The sequence below is a fragment of the Mauremys reevesii genome, linkage group 4 (assembly GCF_016161935.1).
Source record: "Mauremys reevesii isolate NIE-2019 linkage group 4, ASM1616193v1, whole genome shotgun sequence".
NCBI lineage: Eukaryota > Metazoa > Chordata > Testudines > Geoemydidae > Mauremys > Mauremys reevesii.
The window spans coordinates 21,530,114-21,556,764 of record NC_052626.1 but is presented as its reverse complement, the minus strand read 5'-3'; the positions used below and the strand labels follow the sequence as shown (position 1 = coordinate 21,556,764).

At 44.2% G+C, this 26,651-nt stretch overlaps 1 protein-coding gene and 1 long non-coding RNA gene across 4 annotated transcripts in view; one reads left to right on the top strand and one right to left on the bottom strand.

Moving 5' to 3' along the window:
* The window catches only part of RCOR1 (REST corepressor 1), a 130,209-nt gene that overhangs the window by 26,007 nt on the left and 77,551 nt on the right, over positions 1–26,651 (top strand). The gene's annotated exons all lie outside the window — the stretch shown is intronic.
* On the bottom strand, positions 20,948–25,200 carry LOC120404936. The gene is made up of 3 exons (XR_005598270.1): positions 25,125–25,200; positions 21,852–21,966; positions 20,948–21,045 (listed from the first exon to the last, which is right to left on the bottom strand). It is a non-coding gene; the product is annotated as an uncharacterized LOC120404936 (long non-coding RNA).

Below are 26,651 nucleotides of genomic sequence, written 5' to 3'. Positions count from 1 at the left end.
GGCAACTCCAGACTGCTACCGGTAAGTCACTAATCAATTTGGAGTTGGAAAATCATCCTTGGGGGTTGTGGTGTTGCAAGTGTGCAGGGCCATTAATTGCCTCCGGCTACGAAGGTCTGTGACTCTGGGCAATGTGCAGGATATAGTGGATGGCTTTGCGGCAATGGGATTCCCTAATTGTGGCGGGGCGATAGAGTGTGCACTTTGGGCCCCAGACCATCTTGCGGAAGAGTACATCACCAGAAATGGCTGCTTCTCTGTGGTATTTCACGGACATCAACACAGGGTGGTCAGGGAAAGTGAATGATGCACACATCTTCAGAAACATTGGCCTGTATAAAAAGCTGCATGCAGGGACTTTATTCCAGACCAGAAGATTCCAACAGGGGATGTGGAAATGCACATAGTGATCCTGGGAGACCCAGCCTACCCCTTACTTTTGTGGCTCATGAAGCCTTACACTGGAAACCTTAACAACAGCAATGGGCTCAGCAGGTGCAGAATGACCGTAGAATGTGCGATCGGCAGATTAAAGAGTCGTTGGTGCTGCTTTTTTATTTTTTTTTTTTGGCCTGCTTAGACCTCAGTGAGGAAAAATATTTCCATGTTCATAGCAGCCTGCTGTGCACTGCATAGCATTTGTGAAACTAAGGTTGAAAAGTTTCTGGGGGGTGTGTGTGTGGAACGTTGAGGTGGATCACCTGGCTGCTGATTTTGAGCAGCCAGACACCAGGGCTATTAGAAGGGCTCAGCAGGGGGCTATTCAAATCAGGGAGGCTTTGAAGCAGCGTTTTACTCTGCTCTTTGTCAGTGTGTCTTTCTCTAATGCATTCAGTCAGGCATTGCTTACTTGCCATCTTGAATGATCCTTGTAATGATTCACGCCTGAGTGTTAATTGTAGTCTGCAAATGTGCTGCTTTGCCACTGCGTATGAATTTTCTGTTGCAACAGTCTTTGTAAGACTAATTTTTTATTAAATAGCAATACACAGATTAACATTTCTTACAAGGCAGTGAATAGCACTCTCTGAAATGAAGATCTCACAGCTGTGTATAAGTTCAGCTATTATGGAAAAATGTCCATGGGATGGAGTGCTAGGGGTACTGTGACAGGCTGGGAATGTGTGAGGGGCGGGCATGGAGGCAGTTCTATATGGATTGCAGGGGGAGTCGAGCAGGCATGTGTTCCAAATGCAACACAGTCAGGGACTTGAGCATCTGATTGACAAAACTGTATAGTGCAGACAAGGCTGAAGACCAGTTAGATGTTTTCAAGTCACTAGGGCCTGATGAAATACATCCTAGAATACTCAAGGAGGCCATGTCTACACTAGAGACCTTACAGCAGCACAGCTGCACTGCTATAAGATCTCCTGTAGCCGCTCTGACTGGAGAGAGCTCTCCTGCTGACATAGCTCTGGGCACGCTACGACTTATGTTGGCAAAACTTATGTCACTCAGGGATGTGAAAAAAACCACACCCTCCTGAGCAACAATTTTTTGCTGGCATAAGTTTTTTATATAGACATGGCTGGAGCTGACTGAAGAGATATCAGAGCTATTAGCAATTATGTTTGAAAAGTCATGGAATATGGCATTGAAAATGGCACTATATATACCCATCTGTAAAAACGGGAATAAGGACAACCTGGGAAGTTACAGACCAGTCAGCTTAATTTCAGTACCCGGACAGATAATGGAACAGGTAATTAGGCAATCAGTTTGAAGACGTCTAAAAGATAAGGTGATAAGTAACAGTCAGCATGGATTTGTCAAGAACAAATTGTGTTAAATCAACCTAAACACTTTCTTTGTCAGGGTAACAAGCCTTCTGGATGGGGAAAAGCAGTAGATGTGGTGTATGTTGACTTTAGTAAGGCTTTTGATATTGTCTCGCGTGACCTACTTGTAAACGAAGGAGGGAAATACAACCTAGATAGAGCTACTATAAGGGGGGTGCATAACTGGTTGGAATACTGTTCTCAGTGAGTAATCATCAGTAGTTCTCAGCTGGAAGGGCATATTTTTAAAAAAAAAGCGAACGTCATTCTGGAATGTATTAGCAGGAGGGTTATACGCAAGACTCTAGAAGTAATTCTTCCCCTATACTCTGCGCTGATTAGTCCTCAATTGGAGTATTGTGTCCTGTTCTGGGCACCACATTTCAGGAAGGATGTGGACAAATTGGAGAAGGTCCAGAGAAGAGCAACAAAAGTGATTAAAGGTCTAAAAACCATGACCTATGGGAGAAGATTGGGAAAAAAAATTGGGGTTTAGTCTGAAGAAGAGAAGACTGAGGGGGGACGTCATAAAAGTTTTAGTACATAAAAGGTTGTTATAAGGAGGAGGGAGAAAATCAGTGGCATTTCGGCAGCGACGCCGCTGGATGACGCTGCTTCTTGGCGGCATTTTGGCGGATGCTCATCCGCCGGACAGTACGTGGGTGCACCTAGATGCCCTGGTGGGCGCCACGGCACCCGCAGGCACCGTGTTGGGGACGACTGGTCTGAGAGATAATACTTAGTCCTGGCTTGAGTGTGGGGGACTGGACTGGAAGACCTCTCAAGGTCTCTTCCAGCCCTGTAATTCTATGAATAGGGGTGGGGAGGGAGTAGTTTTCTAAGAACAAACTGTTTTCGTAGGGTGTTTTTTTTTTTTTTTTTTAACCTTTCCAGATTTTAGATTGTGTCCCCCATTTGGACCTTTTATATAACAGTAAAAGATTCATGGCTTGATCTTGAGAGGCAAGATGGTGTGGCAAGTAGGGCACTTCGGTGCCTATTAATAAATGTAGGATGTAGTTCACATTTTATGATTGTTTTATATTGTAACTATTTGCTTCCATATCTCTTGTTTCTATTCTTTCTTTTGGTTTATTATAAGTGTTCAAAAGTGCTGTGGGTTATACAGGCACAGTGATGTGGGTAAAATTGGGGTACACTGGTCCTTTTGGAAGCAGATGATCTGGGATTTCTGTGACTAGTCAGCGTCAGGGGCTGGATGTCACAGAGGAATTCTTCAAGAGGGTTGGGATGCACTTGCTAAACTGCAAGACGCAAACAGGGCTGGCATAGGGAACTAACACCCAGCAGTCACAGGCAAGACTCACACCCTGCTGCCAGTGAGGAACAAAGTGACTTTCTGAATCCTGGGTAATTAATTTAATTAATTAATTGGAGACATACCCATCTCCTAGAACTGGAAGGGACCTCGAAAGGTCATCAAGTCCAGCCCCCTGCCTTCACTAGCAGGACCAATTTTTGCCCCAGATCCCTAAGTGGCCTCCTCAAGGATTGAACTCTCAACCCTGGGTTTAGCAGGCCAATGCTCAAACCACTGAGCTATCCCTCCCCCCTGAGCACTGTCACACTCACCCCTGGTTCTCCTTTCTTGGTGGCCCTCTCCCTCTCTTTCCCATGCCGCCCCAACTCCATTCCCTTGATGGATGGCAGTGAGCTCCAGCCACAGCCCTGGAACTGGGGCTTTCCTGGTGACTCAGGAAAAACTGTTAAGTCTCTGGAAGCTCAGAGGGAAGTTGGGGAAGGATGTGACTCAAGTGTGCGTGTGTCTCTGTTTTCTCCTGGTGATGGTAGACCCTTCTGGATCACAAGGGGGTTTCTGAGAATCTACAGGCCTCTTTTCCACCAGTAACTGCAATGGAGAAGGGGGAAGTGCTTACTTCCTCAAAAGGAGAGGAAAAGCCTTTTGTGTCACAGCAGCTGTGCTCAGGATGTTGATTTCTTAGGCAGGCCGGTGTCTGAAGCTTTGGATTTCTCATACTCAGTCCTCCTTCCCCATAAAGGGATGGCGGTTGGCTGGAGGAGCGATCAGCAGTGCTCTGCTGATACCTGGGTATTGAGACGACTCCTAATAGAGCTTGAGTTTCTCCAATGCTCCCTGCCTAAATGTACACCAAGTTCTTGGTGTAAGGCATAACACTACTTCGTGCCTGAAAATTAAGCTGATTTCCCCTATGGCAGCTTAAATAAAAGGGGGAGCAAATTCCAAATCTTTATGAAATGACAACTGGCACTTGTCCGCCTTTGAGACAAGAATGACAGTTGCTTTAGAAGAGAAACTGCAGCCGTTGGTCCTCAGCAATGCATAAGCCAGCCAAAAGGTGCTGAGCACCTGCAGCTGCCATTTGAAGTGGGTAGAAAGAGCAGCATTCGAGTCGGCAGTGGCTCTGATTCATTCTGTTCTCCTACAGAAGGCATTTCTAAACAAGGTGTTTACGAGTCAGTCGTTTGGAACTCTGACAGAGAATAAACTCAAATCTCTGAATCAGGAGGTAAGGGCAGAGCCCAATAAACATTTCTTCTGGGCTCCAAAAACAAGTCTTTAGCAGACGGGAAACATTCTTTTCTTCTCTAGTTTAGTAAGGCAGCCCTAGGTCCCTGTATATACAACAACGTGTGGATTTTTTTATTAACCTACATAGTTATACTGGAGTGACTTTTGGAGGCCCCAGTCAGGCCTTCGCTGCCGGACACTCTACAGGTGAGTAGACCAAGGACTGTCCCATAGAGCTTAGTCTGAGATTGACGAGACACAACAGGTGAATAAACAGACCAACACAGGTGGTGTGAGTGACATGTAACTGTAAAGACGGGAACATTTGCCTAAACTAGTGGTCTGTGGTCACCAGCACAGGCAGAGCCAGATGGTACTGATGTGGGGGCAGAGGTAGGGACTAAGAGAACATATTGGGATAATATGATTCAGCCAATGTGCTGAAATATGTATGCAAAGTAGCTTGTCTTTTGCAGTTGATATGCATTGCTAGTTATAGGAAATGTGATTTACCTTTATTTTAAAGACATTGAAATTATTAGTCTGGAGTAGCACCTATAGAGTCTTATAATCAAATGCAAGTCTTGTATTAGCAGGTTGCAGGTACAAACCATCCCACTCATGCTATCTGCAACAACAACAAAAACTAGCATTAATCTTTGCTGCTTTTCTTAGAAACAAACTTGTTTATAAATGTACCTATGTATCGTACATGCATTATTCAGAAGTATCTCCTGAGAGGAGCGGGAGGGATGTGTGTGTAGGGCATATTGGGGGGTTGTGTGTAGTTAAACTAGTAGTGGGAGGTTACCTCCAAAATTAACCTCAGGTTGCAAACTTCAGACCTTTACTCAAAATTGAGGGAGTTTAGATAGACCTGTTTTACAGAGCGAGGCCAGGTGCAAGACTGATCTACGCTACCCCCTCCCTCTTCCCCACACCACTAGAAATCTGGGTGTCTAGTTTGGGTTTGTGACCATCTCTCTTCTGAAAGCATTTTGGAACTTCAGTAATACATTCTATGGTTATTTTTTCAGAGTAATTAAATTGGGGGTCCCCCAAGGGATTTCAGTGCATAAATCCGTATTCAGGCTGTAGTGGTACAATTGAACAAGCAGGAAATGAAGTTGTAGGTATTTTAAATGCAGTACTTAATGCCCAGCACTTGCAAGGTCTTGTCTACGTTTGAAATGCTACAATGGCCTAACTGCAGTGGTGCAGCTGTGATGCTGTAGCATTTCAAGGGGTTCTCCCATTGGTGCAGGTAATTCACCTCCCCGAGAGGCAGTAGCTAGATCGACAGAAGAATTCTTCCACTGATCTAGCGCTGTCTACACCAGGGGTTCTGTCAGCCTAACTACACCATAAAGGATTGTGAATTATTCACACACCTGAGCAATGTAGCTGGGTCAACTTAACTTTTTAGTGTAGACAAGTCCTAAGAAATGCATTCGCCAGTAATGATCCAGTGCCTGTGTAATCTGCTTTTTCAGTTTCTTCATCCCTTCCTTCTGGATATTGCTGAAACCAGCTCTTCCAAGGATCATTTTGAAAAGAACCTAGGAATTGCTAACCAGATCTGACTAGTCCAGTGTCTTGTTTCTAATGATGACCCATATCAGATGCTTCTTAGGGCTTGTCTACACTTACTGGAGGATCAACGCAGCGGCGATCGATTTAGCGGGTCTAGTGAAGACCCGCTAAATCAACCGCCAATCACTCTCCTGTCGATTCCTGTACTCTACCTGATTGAGAAGAGTAAGGGGAGTTGACAGAGCATCTCCCATCGACGTTGCGTAGTGTGGACCCCGTGGTAAGTAGATCTAAGCTACATCAATTTGAGTTACACTCTTCACGTAACTCAAATTGAATAGCTTAGATCGACTTTCCCTTTAGTGTAGACAAGGCTTCAGGAAGATAAAAGAAACGCAATAGTCATAATCATAGAAATTTCTGACCAGTTAATTCTGACTCCATCAGTTAGTGGTTGACTTATGCTCTGAAATGTGAGGATTTATGGGCCTGTCCCAAAACCAAATAGAAAAAGTCCCATTAAATCCTACCGTGCCGATTTTCAGTGGCACTCACACTGCCCAGGTCCTGGCCACCAGTCTGGGGGGCTCTGCATTTTAATTTAATTTTAAATGAAGCTTCTTAAACATTTTAAAAACCTTATTTACTTTACATCAACAATAGTTTAGTTATATATTATCGACTTATAGAAAGAGACCTTCTAAAAACATTAACATGTATTACTGGCACGCGAAACCTTAAATTAGAGTGAATAAATGAAGACTTGGCACACCATGTCTGAAAGGTTGCCGACCCCTGTTCTAATCCATGACAGTTTTGCGTCTCATCCCATCACCCTATGCTTCCCAAAACTGCATCTTGTGAGAGGGAGGGATAGCTCAGTGGTTTGAGCATTAGCCTGCTAAACCCAGGGTTGTGAGCTCAGTCCTTGAGGGGGCCATTTAGGAATCTGGGGAAAAAATCTGTTTGGGGATTGGTCCTGCTTTGAGCAGGGGGTTGGACTAGATGACCTCCTGAGGTCCCTTCCAACCCTGATATTCTATGAAATGTTAACAAATTCTGCTTTTCATTTTGTGGCATCTTATACCTCTTATTTTAAGATTGGCTACATCTGTCCTTATTCATTTAGGTGTTTTTATGACTCTCTAATTATCTCGTCATCCACTGTACCTGGATCTGAAGGGTTTTGCCAGGATCACCTCTAAATGCCTGGCTTTGAAAAAGGCACAATATTTTATTGTCCCCCAGTATAGTAACTGAGGGCTTGGCTGCATGGGGAAGTTAGTGTCCAGTTAACTAGGGTGTGAATTTAAAGCTCATTAGCTATTCTGTACTAACACTCCTTGTGGACACTCTTATTATGCACTGAGTGCCCTCGGGCAGTTTAGCTTAATGCACTTCAAAAGTGCATTAAGGTACTGCACACTAAGCCATTCCTAGTAAGCTGCAAGTGCAAACTACCTACTGTAGGCTTCCCCCCCATGTAGACCACCCCTGGGTGGGGTGTGTGTGTGTGTGGGGGGGGGGGGTTTAAGCTAGTCTAGTTCAAGTTCCCAGATACATGGAACAAGTCCAGATGACTGATTGCTCTTTAGTTGATCAATTTTTATTTATTTCCTTGGACACCTCAGACTTTGAAATCTTGATTGCCTGAAAAAAGTAGGCCTCGCCCCAACTTTCTCTCTTGTGAACTCTGCAGAGAACTTAAAATGATTCATCTAAATCAAAGTCCTTACCCTCAGCTGTTCCCTTTATTCCTTGGTAGTTGGGGAGTTCTCACTGACTTTATCACAGGCTTCCTGTTTCTGATATGTGTAAATAACTTCGCTGTTTGCTCTTTGATTTCCATCTAACACGTTATCTGCCATAGCTAAAGTGCTTTTCTGTTGTACTGGGATAGATTTAAACGTTTTAAGGCTATCTATTTGGCATGAATGGCCACTCAGCCTTTCCCATTTAACCATATAGATTATTTTTTCTTACAGTAACTCCTCACTTAATATTGGCCTGGTTAACGTTGTTTCGTTATTAGGACACTGACCTATTAGAGAACATACTCCTTTAAAGTCCTGCAATGTTCCCTTATCCTATTGTTTGGCTCCCCCTACTCCACCTGCCTGGTGCTCTGGCCGGGGAGTGGGGTCATGGCGCGCGGGTTTGCCCTATTCCGCCTGTCAGGCATTCCAGCTGGGGAGTGGGCAAGCCCCCGTGCCCCAACCCCGCTCCCCAGCAGGAATGCACGGGGGAGGAGCCAGGCAAGCCCCCACGCCCCAACCCCGTTACGCCCCTGTCTCCACGAAGTTTCACAATCATCACTGGTGAGTACAGTATCATTTAAAAAAAAATCATTTAAAACTTATACTGTACATGTATGTACATAATGTCTTTTGTCTGGCGAAATTTTTTCCCCTGGAACCTAACCCCCCCATTTACATTAATTCTTATGGGGGAAATTTGGATTCGCTTAACATGGTTTCGCTTAAAGTTGCATTTTTTTAAGAACATAAGTAGGATGTTAATAGAGGAGTTACTGTATTTGCCTATGGCCTTTATTTTGGTAACTGAGTGGTGCGCATACCTTCTGTGACACTACTGTAGAATGCCAAAGCAGTCTCTAGGCTCAGCCCAGGGATGCCAACTTCCTCATTTGACTTTTGAAAGGGGAAGTTAAAAAAGATAGCACAGAAACTGAAGCTTAATGTTCATAGTACTATTGTTTGAGATGGTCCCCTTCCAGCAGATGCTAAACTTACAGTAGGTCGACACTGGCAGAGTTACAGCGCCGGCAGTTACAGCACCACTCAGAGCGCTGAAAGGAAACCGCTGTTGTGTGTTCGCACTGTCAGCTGCCCGCTCAATAGCATGTTCACACTCGCAGCGGTGCACTCTGGGCAGCTATCCCACAGAGCATCTCTTCCTCTTCTGCCATTAAGAGTTGTGGAAAGGCGAAGGGGGTCGCAGGGCATCCTGGGTACTGTCCCAATACCCCGTGATGCATTGTTTCGCATCCCAGCAATCCCTGTTCCTTCATCCATATTTGGCACCATCTTTCAACGGTTTGTGTACTGCGCGCTCTGCCTCTTTGGTCTGCAGGATTGGATCCTGCACTGTTGACCAATATGCTGCTCGCTCTGACTAATGCTTCACGAGTAGCAGCGGAATTATTCCTTAAACTACAAAGCCAAGAGGAGTGCGACATTGATCTCGCCGCGCATAGTAGCTATGACACAAGATTGCTTATGGCATTCATGGAGGTGGTGACCACAGTGGAATGCTGCTATTGGACTTGGGGAAACAAGCACTTGAGTGGTGGGATCACGTCGTCATGCACGTCTGGGATGACTAGCAGTGGCTGCAGAACTTCTGGATGAGGAAAGCCACATTCCTCATTCCACATTCACTGTGTGGTGAGCTCTCCCCAGCCCTGCGGTGCAAAGACTCGAGAATGAGAGCTGTCCTGTTGTTGGAGAAGCTAGTGGCGATTGCACTGTGGAAGCTGGCGGCTCCAGCCTGCTACCGATTGGTCGCTAACCAGTTTAGAGTGGGAAAGTTGACAGTTGAACTTGTGTTGATGGAAGCGTGTAGGCCATTAATTGCATCCTGCTCTGAAAGATCGTGACTCTGGGCAGTGTGTGTGACATTGTGGATGGCTTTACACAAATGGGCTTCCTTAACTGCGGAGGGGCGATAGATGGCGCACACATTCCAATTCTGGCACCAGGCCACTTAGTCACTGAGTACATTAATCACAAGTGATATTTCTCTATGGCTGCAGGATGGCTACCTTCACAATAGCAGATTTAAAGGTAGCCATCCTGCAGCAAAAAAACTTCAGGACCAGACTTCAAAGAGAAATTGCTGAGCTTCAGTTCATCTGCAAATTTGACACCATCAGCTCAGGATTAAACAAAGACTGTGAATAGCTAGCCAACTACAAAAGCAGTTTCTCCTTTGGTGTTCACACCTCGACTGCTAGAAGAGGGCCTCATCCTCCCTGATTGAACTAACCTCGTTATCTCTAGCCTGATTCTTGCCTGCATATTTATACCTGCCTCTGGAAATTTCCACTACATGCATCCGATGAAGTGGGTATTCACTCAGGAAAGCTCATGCTCCAATATGTTTGGTAGTCTATAAGGTGCCACAGAACTGTTTGCCGCTTCTCAAAACAGTTATACCAGTTCAAAACCTGTGTGCATACCAGGCCATAGGTGCACTGTGACAGCTACTATATAGTGCACGAGATGTAGCAAAGGCTCTGTCAACTCTGTAGCAGGCTGGATCAAATTTCTGCAGCAAGGTCCCTGGGTTCTCTATTAACTGGGGTGTCCTGTAGCAGTTTCAGCAACTTTTTTTCTTTTTAAATCTTTTTTGTTTTAAAAGACCTGATGCTCACGTTCATATGTACATCAGTACTACAGCTCCTCTTTTGTTCCCTTCAGTTTGTTTTACTTCACCCCTAAATTTTCAGTAGGCTGTAAATTGTCAGCTCTGAAACCAAAGATACTACCCCATTTAAATGAATGAGGCAGTTCACGTGGCTTGATGCGATAGCCCCAATCCAGCATCTTTGCTACTGCTTGCACTCATGTTTTTTCATCCTTTAGTCACAGCCATGAAGGCTAGAAACAAATGATTTGTTTGGCTTTTTTAATCTTAAAGTTTTAAATTCTGGAGCATAGCTTTGTAGCCACTGAATTGCAGGATATAAATGGCCTCTGATTTAGGCCATGTCTACATGGGAAAACTTTTTTGGTATAAGCTAAGGAATACATTTTAAACAGCTGTAGTTACACTGGTACAAGGCACCTTGTGTGAGCCTCTTAGGCTGGAATAAGGCCATCCCTACACTGCAGAGACTATAGCCACATAGCTACAGTGCTATAGCTAAGCTGGCATAATCCCGTAGGATGGAGGGTTTCCTGTCATTGTAGGAACACCTAGATCAATGGAAGGTTTCTTCCATGGACCTTGCATCTACAGCAGGGATAGGTTGGCATAGCGATAGCTCTTAGGAATGTGGATTTTTCACACCCCCTGAGAGCTATGTCAACCTGAATTTTAAGTTTTAACCAGGTGTAAGAATGTGTTTTTGTTTTTTCTATTTAGTTTCTGTCATTTGAGAAGGAGTTTAGATTTAAATTTGTGGGGGGGAAGGCACAGTACAGAAGTGCCAATGCCAGGGCTTATACTGGTATGTCTGGTAAAACTTCCCCATGTAGACGAGGTCTATGGCAACTATTTAAGCCACTCCTGTATACTATTTAGGGCCAATTTGAGAATAGTATCTCCTCTGTGAGGTCAGGTTGACCTAGCTACTGGTTGGTTTACACTAGAAAATTAGATTGACCCAGCTGTGTTGTTCAGGGATGTGAAAAATCTACACACTTGAGCGATATAGTTAAGCTGACCTAAGCCGTAGACAGTGTTAGCAAGGTTGACAGAAGAATTCTTCCAGCAACCTATTGCCTCTCGGGAAGGTGGATTTCCTACACCAGTGACCGAACCCCTCATTACGCTGTGGTGTAGTAACATTTGCAGTTCATTCAAGCACTAGGTCTGTTAGGCGTGTACTGACCAGTGTAGCCATGCTGACCTAACCCCCCGTGTAGATGCAGCTATGTCACTACCGTTGCTTGGGGAGGCGGTGTTCTCACAGTAATGGGAAAAACCCATTCTGTCGATGGAGGCTGCATGCTATGGGGTTATGCTGGCATAGCTATGGCAACATAGCTATTCTGGTATAGTCTCCTGGGGTAGACATACTTTTAGTCTTGAGAAACTGCTTCTCCTGGTATGTTAGCTGGACCAATTTTTGTTACTGTTGCCTTTTTGATCTCCCTCAATAAGAATGCACTATATATAATATAAAATACTGTTTATTTTTGTGTTTGGTTTTTTTCTTTTCTCCTCCCCTCCTCACTCTGCATCAGGAGGCCAGTAATGTACTTGTCTATTTGCATTCTTTTCACTTGGGGTTTGAATTCCTGGAGATTCCAGTGTATGGTACTTTTATCCCTGGCTCACATACATCCTTTAATGCATCTTTCCGATGAAATGCATAAGATTATATTATGAATAGTACCTAGATCTTATACAGCACTCTTTATCTACAGATTGAGGAAACTGAGGTACAGAGGTGCAGTGTCTTGCCAAAGATGACCTAGCCAGTCAGATCCAAGAAAAGAGTGCAGCTTTCCTGTGTCTAAATCTTTGCCTTACCCCTGAACACAGTTGTATCCCCTAAATAGTAGGTCTGTTCAAGAGTTCTCCAAAGTGAGAGTATCCTCAGAATCTCTCTCATGAGACTTTTATTTCCTGCTTTCACCAACCCACTCTGGCACTCAGACAATACAGTCTTTTCTAAAGAATGGCTACAGACACATATGCATTGTAATGGGAATTGGAGCCTCTTAGGGTTTTTTGTTTCTTTTTAAGTCTGGCAAAAATAAAAAATAAACACATTTTTTACAACTCTGCTAGAACAGCAAAACACTAAGCATAGATCTTCATAAATCATTAACAAGATGTTGGGAGTTTCCATTCAAAGCAACTTATCTTCCCTGTTAGAAGAAATAAATTTCCCCTGCTCTTTTGTTCTGTTTGAAGGTAAAATTAGATGGAAGGAAGATTCTTGGGGGCTGGATGATTTGAGAACTCTTGGTCACCAGTTCAAAATAACCAAGATCCTTAGTGACCAGAAATAAATGTTGTTTTGGTCTTTATGAAGCACGTTGGTGTCTTCCATGCAGTTCCTAGAGAGGACAGGTGTCCACATCACCAAGTCAATGCAGCCAGCACTTGTTGGTCTCTGCACAAAGGCCAAGGATTGAATTGATCATAGAATAGAATCTCAGGGTTGGAAGGGACCTCAGGAGGTCATCTAGTCCAACCCCCTGCTCAAAGCAGGACCAAACCCAACTAAATCATGATAACTGAATTCCCTTCTGGTTCTAAACTGTTCCTTTCAGGGCAGGGCACTGCTGGGACTCCATCACAAGTTTTTAGCACTCCACCCACATAAATAATTAGGGCTCTGAAATGGATGAGAAGGTCACAGGACTCCATGAATGGACTTGTAATCACTAGAACAAAAAGGACAAAGCAAAAAGGGTAATTCCTAATGTTCTCCAAACAATAACAGGGTGTGGGCCCAGTCTGATATATTCAATTAGAAGCCATCTAGATGCAGAGATAAAAGCCTAGTTTACACTTGACATTTTTTTCCAGAATACGTATACCAGCAAACCCTTCTGGTGTAGATGTAGCTGTTATCAGTTCCACATGTGAAATAAGATAGGATGGTATAACCACATTGACAATAGGGCTTTTGCTCATATAGAAATGTCACAGAAAATCACACCGCTAACCAATATTGCAGTACCAGCAAATTTTCTGATGTAGACCTGGTTCATCTGTCTTATTCTCTAACTTGATACACATTCAGAGAAGCAGCAATACCCCTGAAATCCTGGGTGGAATTACAGACAAGTGCGGCTTCCATTATCCAGGAATACAAATGACCTGTATGGTCACTTACTCTTGACACGAAGTATACTATAGTAGGTTAGTTAAAGGGATTGATCAAGATTAAACATTAGTAGCATACAAATAAAAGGGGGGAAAAAAAATCTGACTCCGCATCTGCAGTAGTCTGTCAGTTGAAGATGGTAGAAGATGGCGAAACAAAAGTAGGCATTTTTAAATGGTGCTCTGCCCTGCACTTCCCTTCTCCCCCGAACACCCCTCTGTCCTACTTCTGCAGGGGAGGAAAGTGTTACGGCGTCAGCAAAGGCAGGTTGACCACAGGGCACTAGCTCAGCCTAGGGGTAGTTGGTCTAAGTGGATTTCTTCCACTTAAAGAAGGTGGAGAGAGAGCGCGAGAGAGCCTCGAGGCTTCATGTAAAAGCCCAGGCTCCCCACTCATATGATCCTGGATAGCAAATGCTGGAAATGCCCTATTCCCTGGAGGGAAATGTTTCAGGAGTCCACTAGTGGGGATGGGATCATCAGGAGCTCCTTTCTCTTGGCACTTGGTGGGACTCCCTGGCTTCAGACCAAGCAGCAGGGGGATTAAGACACCCAGTTGCTCCTAAGCAGGGTACCATCCGTTCTGGAGAGTGATGGAGACTTATCCGGTATATTTAACTGGATGCAACCGTGATACTAAACTGCTGTTCTGAAGGTGGAATATGTTTAGTGGGGTGTAATGCCACAGCCATGGAAGCCAGGACGCTTAAGCAAGTGTAGCCATGTACTAGCAGGTATTAGTTTAGGGTTTGCCCATGTGAAAGAGTGACTCTAAAAATCTTCTCCCCCTTTCCCAACCCCTTCAAACATGCACACAGCTGGATTTATAGCAACTCTCTTCTGTTCGGGAGTCATGCAGGGGAGGGTTCCAAATGAGATCTGCTGGTGCACTGGGTGTTGCATTTGTTTGTATTGTGGCAGTACCTAGGAGCTGAACGATGGACAGGCTCCCCTTGTACTAGGTACTGTAGTATTAATCACTTTGTTTAGCACTGAAGTATTCCTGGTGCTGTAGAAGATGCAGACACATCCCTTTTACCCCACATTAAAAACCCTTTTAGTTGTATTTAATTGAAGAAAAGTTAAGAATTGCAGCCTCAGGAAGAGGCATTTAAGTTCTTAACAGGATTTCGGTCCCCAGACTAGAGAGATTATGGCTTGAACATAGGGAAATAGTTAATTTTATGGCAATATAGCAAACGTGTGAGCGCGCATGCCAGCTACAGTGTGGGCGACTGCCATGCAAATTCAGCTCGCAGGGTGTTAGCATAGCCTTCTTTCCCTCCCTCGCGGTAGAACCAAACCAAGCTCCAACGTGGTCTCTCATAAGAAGTCAGTTTCCTACATGCAAGCCACTCCTCCTCCTCCCACGAGGGACTAAGAATCTTTGGCTATTGTCCTCCTTGCTGGCGGCCCCTTCTTTGGCCAACCTTTGCTCTCTTCATGTCTCTCTGTCCTCCTGTGTCCCTCTCTATCTTGCCATATCCTCATTCTAATCCCCCTTCTCTCCTAGTTGCTCTCACTCTTCCTGACTTCCCTTTCTTGTCCCCCGCCCTGCCTTTGACCAGCCATTCCCTCTTTTCTCCAGCTCCAGCTGCCTGTCTCCCCCCTCCCTCTGCACTTTGGGGATGTTGCTCCAGATACGCAATGCTAATTTGTCTCTCGAGTTATGCCTACAATAAAAAAAAACAACCCATGGCACTGAGTCTCAGGGCACAGGTCAATGGACTCAGGCTTGCGGGATTCAAAAGTGCAATGTAGATGCTTGGACTTGAGCCTGAGGTCTGAGACCCGCTCCCCTCCTGCACAAATGTTTACACTGCAGTTTTGTAGCCCCGCAGCCTGAGTCCTGCAAGCCAGAGTCGGCTGAGTTGGGCCAGCCCCAGCCATGCAGCAGGTCTTTTATTGCAATGTAGACCATCAGTGCCGCTAAGTACTTGTCTATGTGCATGCTTGCATCCCTTTAAATATAAATAGTGCATGACTGTCCTTGCAGGGGTTTGCACTATTGAACTAAACTGGTTTAAATTCACATCTGCAGCTAAGGCTTTGGCTACATTTGCACTTCAAAGCGCTGCCGCAGCAGCGCTTTGAAGCGCTAAGTGTAGTCAAAGCACCAGCGGTGGGAGAGAGCTCTCCCAGTGCTGTCCGTACTCCACCTCCCTGTGGGGAATAACGTACAGCGCTGGGAGCCGCGCTCCCAGCGCTGGGGCTTTGACCACACTGGCGCTTTGCAGCGCCGCAATTTGCAGCGCTGGAGAGGGTGTGTTTTCACACCCTGCTGCAGCGCTGCAAATTTGCAAGTGTAGCCAAGGCCTAAACCAGTGCAACTTTCAGTGAAGACGAGCCCTACCTGGCTTGCTCTTCTCTGCCTGAAGCATCTAGGCCAGGGGTCGGCAACCTTTCAGAAGTGGTGTGCCGAGTCTTCATTTATTCACTCTAATTTTAAGGTTTCATGTGCCAGTAATACATTTTAACATTTTTAGAAGGTCTCTTTCTATAAGTCTATCATATATAATTAAACCATTGTTTTTAAAATGTTTAAGGAGCTTCATTTAAAATTAAATTTAAAATGCAGAGCCCACCGGACCAGTGGCCAGGACCCAGGCAGTGTGAGTGCCACTGAAAATCAGCTCGCGTGCCATAGGTTGCCTACCCCGATCTAGGCAGAGAGGGAGCTACATTCTGATCAGAGGAGCATGCCATGCATCATGGGTGTCTGGTTTGTGTTTACCTCCTTGCTTTTGCCTTAATTGATTCCTTTATAATATGCTGTGGTATGCAGAGGATTGGCACCACAGATGGAACATTCATAATCCCAAGGTGAAGGCAGCTCAGCAAAATCCAGCATGCTTGCAGGATTTTTGCTTTGGTCTGGCTGAGGAGCCCATTTGCTGCTGCCACTGAGGATACTCTGTTGGCTTGCACCTTGTGTAGTCATTCACAGTAGGTGTAAATGAGGCTAGTTAGTATGGTAAAAGCTTTGTTATCCGGCATGTTGCGGGAATGGGGGGTGCCATTAGTCAAAAATTCAAGTCAACTAAGAGTTATACTTACCAATGGAATACCATTTTTCAAAGAATTAGAATACAATAAAATGACTAAAGTATAAAATAGTATACAGGTACTCACCAAGCCAGTAGTAGTACTACTACAGATTGGTTGGTTTCTTGAAGCACTTGGGTGTATACAGGTAAAGTTTTCTATACAGTAGGTTATCTTATGACACTACATACCACTATGGGCAGGCAGCACATGGCGTACACCCAGATCACTAAACATACACTGAACATAATTTAATCTTTCTTCGATGATTCAGAAGGCACTTCAGGATCTTGCTGTGCCTCAGGGTCATCATTATCGACATCAATTATCATTGTAGATGTAGAAGGTGTAGGACATTGGGCTGAATCTGTAATGACCCTAAGACATACCCTGGAAGCTGCTTCTCTGAATAAATCCGTGTTATCAGCTTGCTTACTTGTCTTCTGCCTCTTTTTTGCATAAAAGTAGAGTGCAGAATGTGCAACTGCATAACCTCCTAGTTACTAGACTGGAGATTTGTATTGGGAGATATCAGAAATGCTGGTTGGTAAAGTGCTGGATAACACAGCTTTTACTGTATCTTGCTCTCATTCTGCATTGTTGTAATTGTCTACACAAGGTGCCAAGCAATGAAGAATTAAGCTTTTAGTCTATTTTTGCTGGATATATAGTATTAAGTTATAAATCAGTGGTTCTCAGCCTGCGGGCCACTTGGGGCCCAATCAGCACACAGCTGTGGCCCATGTGCCATCCTCAGGGCCATACAGAGTGTGTGTGTGTGTGTGTGTGTATACACAATTGTATGGATGCGGCCCATATAACACAGACAGAGAAGCATATGCAGCCCACATGGTAAATAGGTTGAGAGCCACTGATATAAATGTAGAACTTTCCAGAGCTAGCATCTGCCTTGACTGATTTGTGCCTGTGTAGTGCTAGGGTGTTTTGGGTGAAGTGTTAACAAAACTCAGATTAGCACTGTTGTGGGATCCTTCATGGTTGTTTATATTTTTTTACATATAGTCTCTGCTAAAAATACCAAACTGCTATGAAGTTTGGAGAAGATGGTTTGTTTTTGTTTTTTTAATTCTGAAATCTGAAGGAAAACTTGTCAAACCAAATAGCTGCTAGGAGCCGCCTGCATTTCAAGGGCAAACGAAATACTGCCTCATGTTTGAATTAATGCGGTACTGTCTTCTAAAGAGCTTTTGGAAAAACACTGATCAATTATTCCCCCCCATCCCGTTTTTATTTTTAAATTTAATTAAATAATCAAGATTTTTTTAAATTTCAGCAAATATCTTGTCTGGTCCCTCAGAGCTGAGAGTGGAATGATGAGCCAGAAGGGCTGGCCAGTGGCTGGGGCAGTAGCCTAAGACTCAGAACCAGGTTTAGTTCCCAGCTCTGCCACAGATGTCCTGTGTTGTAGGCAAGTCATGTAGTCTGTGTGCCTCAGTTTCCCCCTTTGTAAAATAGGAATAATAGCTAAGGTCCTGAGAAAATCATGGTGTGGTGTTTTTTTTTTATGTTTGAATTTCATGGGATATGCACAGCCACTGAATCCCCTGTCCCCCTCCCCCCCACTGCTTTGTTTTTTTCCCCCCAGAAGTAAGTAAGTAAGTGTGTGTGTGTGAGAGAGAAAGCACACACTGCAGCTGCTCTTGGGGGAGTTAATGGGGACCACTCCCATCCTGGATGAGGTGGGGAGGTGGTGGAATGGTCCAATTTTGGAGAGTGGGGTGGGGGAGCTCTCCCCAGATGGTGCCAGCCTGGGACAAGGATCAGGGCCTGGCTTGCTCTGTGCTTGGCTTGGCTACTGCTTCCTGCCCAGCTGGTGGTGGTGGTGGTGGTGGGGGGTGGGGGCGAGCAGAGCTGACCTGGGCTGATTAAGAGCCCCAGCATATCCTGAAGCTCCAGAGGAGAGACAACAGCTTCAACTGGTGCAGAGCTGATACCGGGATCCGTCCCCCTGGTGGAACAAGACCCCTTCTTATACTCATTCATGTTCCAAGCATGGTTGCCAGGTGTCTGGTTTTCGACCAGAATACCCAGTCGAAAAGGGACCCTGGCGGCTCTGGTCATCACTGCTGACTGGGCTGTTAAGTCTGGTTGGTGGCACTGGCAGGCTCCTTACCTGGCTTTATGCGGCTCCCAGAAGTGACCAGCACGTTACACCGGCTCTTAGGCATAGAGGTGGCCACAGGGACTCTGCGTGCTGTCCCCGCCCTGAGCAGCGGCTCCGCCGCTCCCTTTGGCTGCAGTTCCTGGCCATTGGAAGCTGCAGAGCCACACTCAGGGTGGGGGCAGTGTGCAGAGTCCCCTGGCCCCTCTGCCTAGGAGCTGGCGGGACGTGCCAGCTGCTTCCGGAAGCCCACACCCCTTCCTGTACTCCAACCCCCTGCCCCAGCCCTGAGCCCATACCCTGCACCCAAACTCCCTCCCGGAGCCCGTACCCCCTCCCATGCCCCAACCCTCTGCCTCAGCTCTGAACCCCACATTTCTGGCCCCGCCCAAGAGCCTGTACCCTCTGCCTGGAGCTCCCTCCTGCGCCAACCCCCTGCCCCAGCCTGGCGCTCCCTCCTGCAGCCCAGACTCCTCACCCCCATTCGCACCCCCAGCCAGAGCTCACACCCCCTCCTGCACCCAACCCCCTGCCCCAGTCTGGTGAAAATGAGCTAGTGAACGAGGGTGGGGGAGATCAATGGAGTGAGCTGAGGTGGGGCAGGGGGTGAGGGAAGGGTGTTCGGTTTTCTGCCATTAGAGAGTCGGTAGCCCTAATTCCAAGCAGCCATGGTGCTGGCCATGGCGAGGGGATGGATCGCGGTCTCACCTCCTGCAATGTCTCTCCTGGGGTAGCAGGGGGCAATGTGGGGTGGGCCGGGGCTCCTAATCGCCACGTTCTCAGCTCTTTGCGCTTCCCTTCCCCTCCCGGCCAGTCAGGAAGTGAGCCAGTCCCCAATCCCTGTCCTGGGCAGACTGGGCTGAATCAGCTGGCACCATACGGTGAGACATGCAGCCTTACTCCAGGGGATAGGACTGTCCTGGCACCTCTCTGCCCCTCTCTTAGGATGGGACTGTTCTGTTAACCCCCATGAGCCTCCACGTCTGTCTTCTAGCGGTTGGAAAAATCACGGTATTGAGCAACTTCCTGGTTTCCTTGTGGTCCACGCAGTGATGATTTACACATGACCTCAGTAATAGTACCTCCTCACAGAAGTGTTGTGAGGGTAAATGCATCAAAGGTTGTGAGGTGCTCAGGTCCTACGGTGCTGGGGGCATTGGAGTACCTTAGGTAGATGTTTCCAGCAGTCCTAGTTAGGTTTGTGTGGGTGAACCTGTGTGCCTGTCAGAAGCCACACTGATTACAGTGGAGCCCGGGAGATGTCCAGCAACCTAACCCACTGACAGGATCTTGTGTAAGCATCTTCTGTGCTGGTGCTTCCTCTAATTTAGTATGTTAGTACTGTAATTTGCCCACCTACTGTCCTCAAAAGAGCGAAAATCTCAACCCCATTTACCGTTTTGTTTTGTTTTTTTTATTATTGTGGGAAATCTATACATATCCTGCAAATTAGGCTGTTGCTCAGCTTTTATAGTTTTATTCTTCTGCGCAGAATGACTTTGTTTTTACTGTACTAGTGCTATGCTGTGAATGTCCGTTTATCATGTACTTTGCCCTTGGACTTTGGGGGACAAATTTTGTTAAACTGAGATTCCACAGAATGTTCTGTACTAGCACGCTTCATTCCTATTGTTTGGTGAAGCTACAGTAGTACCATCAGTGTCATGGTCTATAAACCAGGATTGTTGCTATTGGAAGCCTCAGAAGGAATAGCTCGTCCTGATTTGTCTAAAGTTTCCTGAGCTTTCTTTAAACTTCATTTTCCACTAAATTGGACTCTAATTTCTTGCTCTTTGGATCTGACCACCCATCAGTAAGGATTTTGAAATGTAACTTCAGCGCCCTCGTGGCCAAGATGGCAATTATTCTTATTCGTTTGAGATTTCACATTTATTATAATTTTTATATGTATAGACATGTTTTTTCAATTTAAAATTTGTTACTTATACAGTAAATAAAATATTTAGCACATGAGGAGTAGGATTGAAATGATAGAAAGCAATGTATTTTACACAAATTTCACTAAAGTATTACAATACCAAAGTATTAATAAGTACAGTTTGTGCCCTGCAGTGTACTGTACATCAGTTACTTTGAAAAAATAAAAAGTAAACATATGCTTATAAAATAAGATAAAAAAGCAAACAGAACAAATAACACTTCTATATTTTATATTTTCCTTATTATTATAATATCTGAGTTTTACTCTGTTGGGGGTGCTATCCCATTGTTTTCCTTTCGACGTGGACGGCTCTTTGTCTACCCCTGCAGTCCTCTTCCTCTTCTCACCAGCCTCTTTATTCATTTTTTTACATTAGATTAAAAAAAAGGAAAGAGATCTCTGAAATAATGGAATGCAATAATTAGTATAATGTATATTTCAGTTTATAGTTAAATCACAGAAGGGAACATATATATTACTACCTAACATAGTAGGCGAAGATATTTAATATTTGCCTGGAGGAAGGTGCTGTTACAAATTTATGAGTAGCCGAATGCTCTGGTCCGCATTCTCTGTGCAACTGCAAGCACAAAAGACACAATTTTAGAGATTTAATGACAGATCAAGACACTAATCATAATTAGTAAATATTGCAATATATTTAATTATTGGAAGAAACATTACCTAGAAGATAAATTTTGATAACCATCTCCTCATTACCTGCCAGCCAGCTGTTGCTGAGGTTGGTTTGTTGAGTGCATGTGTGCACTTGTCACTTCACTTGTGCTGTCATGATATAGTACGTTGGAGCACCACCAATAGGAGAGCAGCACAGCCCAATTATGAAAATCATGTGACAAATGTTCACCAATGGAAGAACGCATTTTGAGGGAAATTTAAAAGAAGCACAAATATTTTACTTTTTATGAAATTTTCCCAGGATTATTTAGGTTTTGAATGAAAATTCCCAATGTCCCAAGTTGAAACATTATACTCACAAATTTTTGGATTTTGGGAAATTTCCCAGGATATAGAAGCACTGCCCCTGGAGTTTCCCTTCTTTCTTTTTTTCTCACTCTCCCACTCCTCCCCTAGGAAAAAGATTTAAAGGGGACATGCTCTCTAAACCCCAGAGGGGTTACGGAAACACTGAACATTTCTTTGTAGTTATCTTTTGCCAAGCAAGTATCTGCATTTTATAACAACGCTGGCATTTTTCAGAGACTGACTTAGAGTTCCACAAATTAACACAAGTTGCCTTAAAGGGATACGGGCATGCTAACGAATGTATTTTAGCACCATCTCTCCCCAAATTACAAAGCAATCAATTTGTTTTGCTAACACATCAGACTACAGAAACTTTTTACTCTTTATGCTGTTTCTTACCCTGGGCAACTGAAACAGGCCAGCGGGTTCCATTTCAAGATGTAGTAACGCCGTAGTTCTTCTGCACACACTAGCACGATACTGTGATACTCAGGTTGCAGCTACTTGCGTGGGACTGTAAAAATAATAATAAAATAATAATTGGAGATATACCAATCTCCTAGAACTGGAAGGGACCTTGAAAGGTCATTGAGTCCAGCCCCCTGCCTTCACTAGCAGGACCAATTTTTGCCCCAGATCCCTAAGTGGCCCCCTCAAGGATTGAACTCACAATCCTGGGTTTAGCAGGCCAATGCTCAAACCACTGAGCTGAAGCTTTCAAATAAATTGTGGACACATTCCTTTTGGTAACTAGGTTTTGTGCTTCCTCATCGAGGCTGGGGGCTGTGGGCTGTGGGATGCTTCTCTGCTGTCCCAGGGTGAGTAGAAATTTTTGTCTGGAGAGAGCTGAGCCAGAAACCCTCCCTGGAGGAGAGGGCAGGAGAAGTAGCTGCTCCTTTAAAGGGAAAGGGGGGAGAGCCAGAGACAGGCTTGCATTTTGGGCCCCTCTGATTCCTTCCCTGCAAGGTAGGGACAGTAGAATGGCCCACCTGGAGAAGAGCAGAAGGGGAGAAGAATGACAGAAGAGGCCCTTTCATTAGTGGGTAGGAAGGGGAGGAAGGCAACCATAGGATTTACTACATAAAGGAGCCAAGACTTTATGAACACAGGGACATGTCCAGTTTGGAGGCTGTCAGATTATCTAGGGGAGGTGGGAAAGCAGAATTGATAGCGTGTGCTGGGGAGGGACAGGAAGAAGGTGTCTTGTCTTTACTTCCTTATTGATAAGTCTTATAAACAGCTAAACTGGCCTGGTGGCACAGATATCTTTACCTGCCCCATTGGGCTGTGTTCCTACATGAGTGATAACTGATGAAGAAATTGCAAGACTCGTGCTTGTTGTCATATCTTCCTTACTCACTTGTATGACTAGGCTGCCTGCAGGATTGGATCCTAAATGTTTTTGTTTGTTTTAATGGCATGGAAATGGGAGGGAGAACACTTGTTGTGTGGAGTAACTCTTCTTGAAGAAAGGGAGTAGAAGCAACTCCTAGATTTTTTTGGAGTTCACGTTTATTAATTTATTAACTGGCTTTTAAAATACTTCTGCTTAAAAATGAATTCTGACTTGATTTCCTGAACAGTTCTTCTAAATTACAGTAATAATTATGGTGTGGCTGTTGGGTATGGTTTGCTTTCCATTGAAAGTGGCAGGGGTATGGGTAGAGGGGAGCCTTCAGTGCAGTTAGTGAAGTTCTGCCCCAATGGTGAGAGGCAAGGCAGAAGCATGTGGGTAGTTGCATACTGAAATGTGTGTTGTAAGTGTGGTTGACTGTACAATGAAACACATGCACATGGTTGTTTCAGTAAACAGTTGCTCACTAGTCCTTTCTTTAATAATAATAATAAACTAAAAAACTTAAATGAACTGTGTTACTCTTAAACTTTACACAGGATTCAGGGTTTTTGTAAAAACAAGCTTTTTATAAAGCCCAGCAAACATTTCCAGTCCAATAATTTTTTTTTTTTTTTAAATCCAGTGCTTCAGTTCTCATTAAACATCAGACAAACACAACCTCCCAGCCCGGTTCCTTTTGGTTTGAAATTCTGGCTGCCTGGACAAAGGCCTGCCTTCAACAGGATTTTAATTTGAGTTAATACATTTTTATGTAATGAAGATGAAGCAATTGTAGTTGTCACATGAGTCAGCAAGTTGAGTTTATACTCCCCCATAGGGAATAACTTGACCTGTTATGGGGAAGTATAAACTCAACCTGCTGACTCATGTGACAACTACAATTGCCTTGTCATAACTAAAAGCTAAGTTAAAATCCTAGTAAAGAACACACTTTGTGTGCATGAAGACAAGGCCTGAGAAAGTGTAAGTAGTGTAAACTTGGGGCTTTTCTATACAAGGAGACTACTGCAAAATAAGCGAGGGTGTGACTTTTTTTTGTTTTTGTTTTTAAAAAGCAGAAGGTGTTGGCATTAACGCCTCATCTGTACATGGATTAATCGAAACCACAAAGACACAGTGTGTGTGGAATAAGTGTCTACACAGAGGACATACAGCGAAGCTTCTCAGGGCTATTTCCTTATGTCAGGGTGGCCAACCCGTGCCTCAGAAGAAGCCAGAATTTACCTATGTACATTGCCAAAGAGCCATAGTAATACATCAGCAGCCCCCCATCAGCTCCCTCCCACCTCCCCACCCCCTGCCTGCCTGCAGCCCTGCTGATCAGCACCTCCCCCTCCTTTCCCATGCCTCCTGCAGCATGCAGGAGGCTCTGGAGGGAGGGGGAGGAGTGAGGGCATGGCAGGCTCAGGGAAGGGGGCAGGAACAGCGGGGGTCTTGGGGGAAGGGGTGAAGTAGGGGTAGGGCCTGTGGCAGAGTCAGGGGTTGAGCAGCACATTGGAAAGTTGACATCTGTAGCTCCAGCCCCAGAGTTGGTGCCTATGCTTGCAAGGAGCCACATACTAACTTCTGAAGAGTCCCAGGTGGCTCTGGAGCCACAGATTGGCCACCCCTGCCCTACGTAGACATGCCTTCACGCTTTTCAGCACTAGTATAGATGGGTTTTACAGCCTTTAAAAAAATGTTAATGGGTTGTTAGTAGCTAGGCTTGACCATGTCTTTTTGAAAAGTTAAACTCAATCTGCATTTAAAAACACCCCAGACGCTGCACCACTAAAAACCTGAAAGTGAAACTGGCCATCAACAAAACTGAAACTGACATTGTTAATTTCCTCCGTTTGAGGAAAAAAATATAAATAAATTGATACAAAATAATAACCAAGTCTGGGGTTTTAAAAATATTTAACTTCAGATAATCTAAATTTTAGTGACATGGATAAGAAAATGTATCTGTTTACAGCTTATGACTTTTAAATGGACAGGTGCCTTGTTGGTGTATAAACCATACATAAATGTGACTCTGGCTGAGACATGTCCAAAAATTAGGAAATCCAAAATTAGGGCTCTAACAAATAGCAAAACTGTAAACAAATGTCATACAATAATGTATCCTGTGGCACAGTTTTGTGGAAGATGGCTGCTGCATGGTGATGAGAATATTACTAGATTTTCTGAATGCTGTGCACTAAAATTCCTGGGTGCATTAAATTATGACCTAGTTCTGAAATGAGTTTTGTGTGTAGGTACAGGGGTCTGCCCGTGCAGAGTTCACTGCAGAATTAGGGCCAGTTCTGTGTATGTATAAAATATAAACTTACATTTTCTGTGTATAAAGACCATTCACTTATAGTTGATCAAACAGCTGCTATGGCTGCACATTGGTGCCACCTGCCTGCAGGAAAGAATGAGTGGACTCATAAAGCAAAAAAATCAAGGCGATGCCTCAAAATGGTAACACTGTTTAAGCTGGATTTGACTGTGAGCAAATCAAGATACTTTTTTTGTTTGGGGTGGGTTTTTTTTATTTGTTTGCACTTTAATCAGCTTCCTCCAATTATTAATCTAAAAAAAGTAGCATCTTGCATCAGATAATTAAAAAAACTAAATACATGAAATTCAGCCTAGATTTGGGTTGAACTTCTTCATTCTTAGTAATGGAATAGTGTCTCTCTTACTGAGCTCATTTTCCTTCAGCTCTTTTAATGTTCTTCATTTAGAAGTGCAAAATGACCTCCTTAACCCATGCTGGATGATTACTCTGTAACTCAGTAACTTTTAAAGCAATATTTTCACACACCCTTAATGGTTATTACATCAACCTCTGGGTTTGTAGTACAGCACCTTCATTTACTCCTGTGGTGTAGGGTGCTGCTTTTATATATAGCACTCTAAATAGTAGCTTCTGTTTCACGGGTGGATACAAATTTGCCCTCAGCACTTTATTTGCATATAGATTATAGTGCCAATCAGGTGTAGCTATGTATAGGAAGAGCTAACTGCTGCTTAATTTATAACCTTTTTAATTAAAAAGTCCCCTGACTTACAGGTTTTTGGTCTAGAAATGTTCTGCTACATTTAACACTACTACAGTATGTACAAAACTACTTCATCAAGATACTAGCAATTAAATCTAGGCAGTCCTGCTGAAATAGAAATGAAAGGGGGTCACAAGCATAATCTGCTGACCAAGGATAAGTCACATGCACAAGAAGGCAGATGTGTAGCAGGGCACTGCTTTGAATTTCATTGGATCATTGCCTGAGACAGTTAACACTGGCAAGAGGGAAAGAGGATGGGAAAACTTCTTTCTCCTGTTTTAATTGTTCTCAAAATGGTTTGAATTCTTTTGCATCAGCACAACTTTTTGTTAAAGCTAATTCTTGTTGAAATGCAGTACCACTCTGAAGTCAGTAATGCTGATTTAACTGGGCAATAATATTGAGTTTTAAATGGTCTCTTTTGAAATTATTGGAGCCAAGGCTGACTTTTTTTTTTTTCTATTGTATATCATGGGTGTAGACAAGTTTGTGTGTGTGTGTATATGGAGGAGGGAGTTGCCCAGCCAAAAATGTAAGGATTTCATTAATAAATTAAGAAAATGCCGGGTGTTATGTTTATATCACTTTATTTAAAAAGTGGCTATATTTTAGTGGAGGTATGAAACTACTCATGAAAGCGATATTTAACAGCTTTTATTTCACTTAACTCTAGTCCCCCCCAAAAAGTCTATACCCCTATTATCATAAAACATCAAACCATTAATTACTGCCAGATATGACAGAGGTTCAGTAAATGCTGTTGCTAGTTATTCAGTAGTCTTTTGAGTGTTGGACTCTCACTATCAA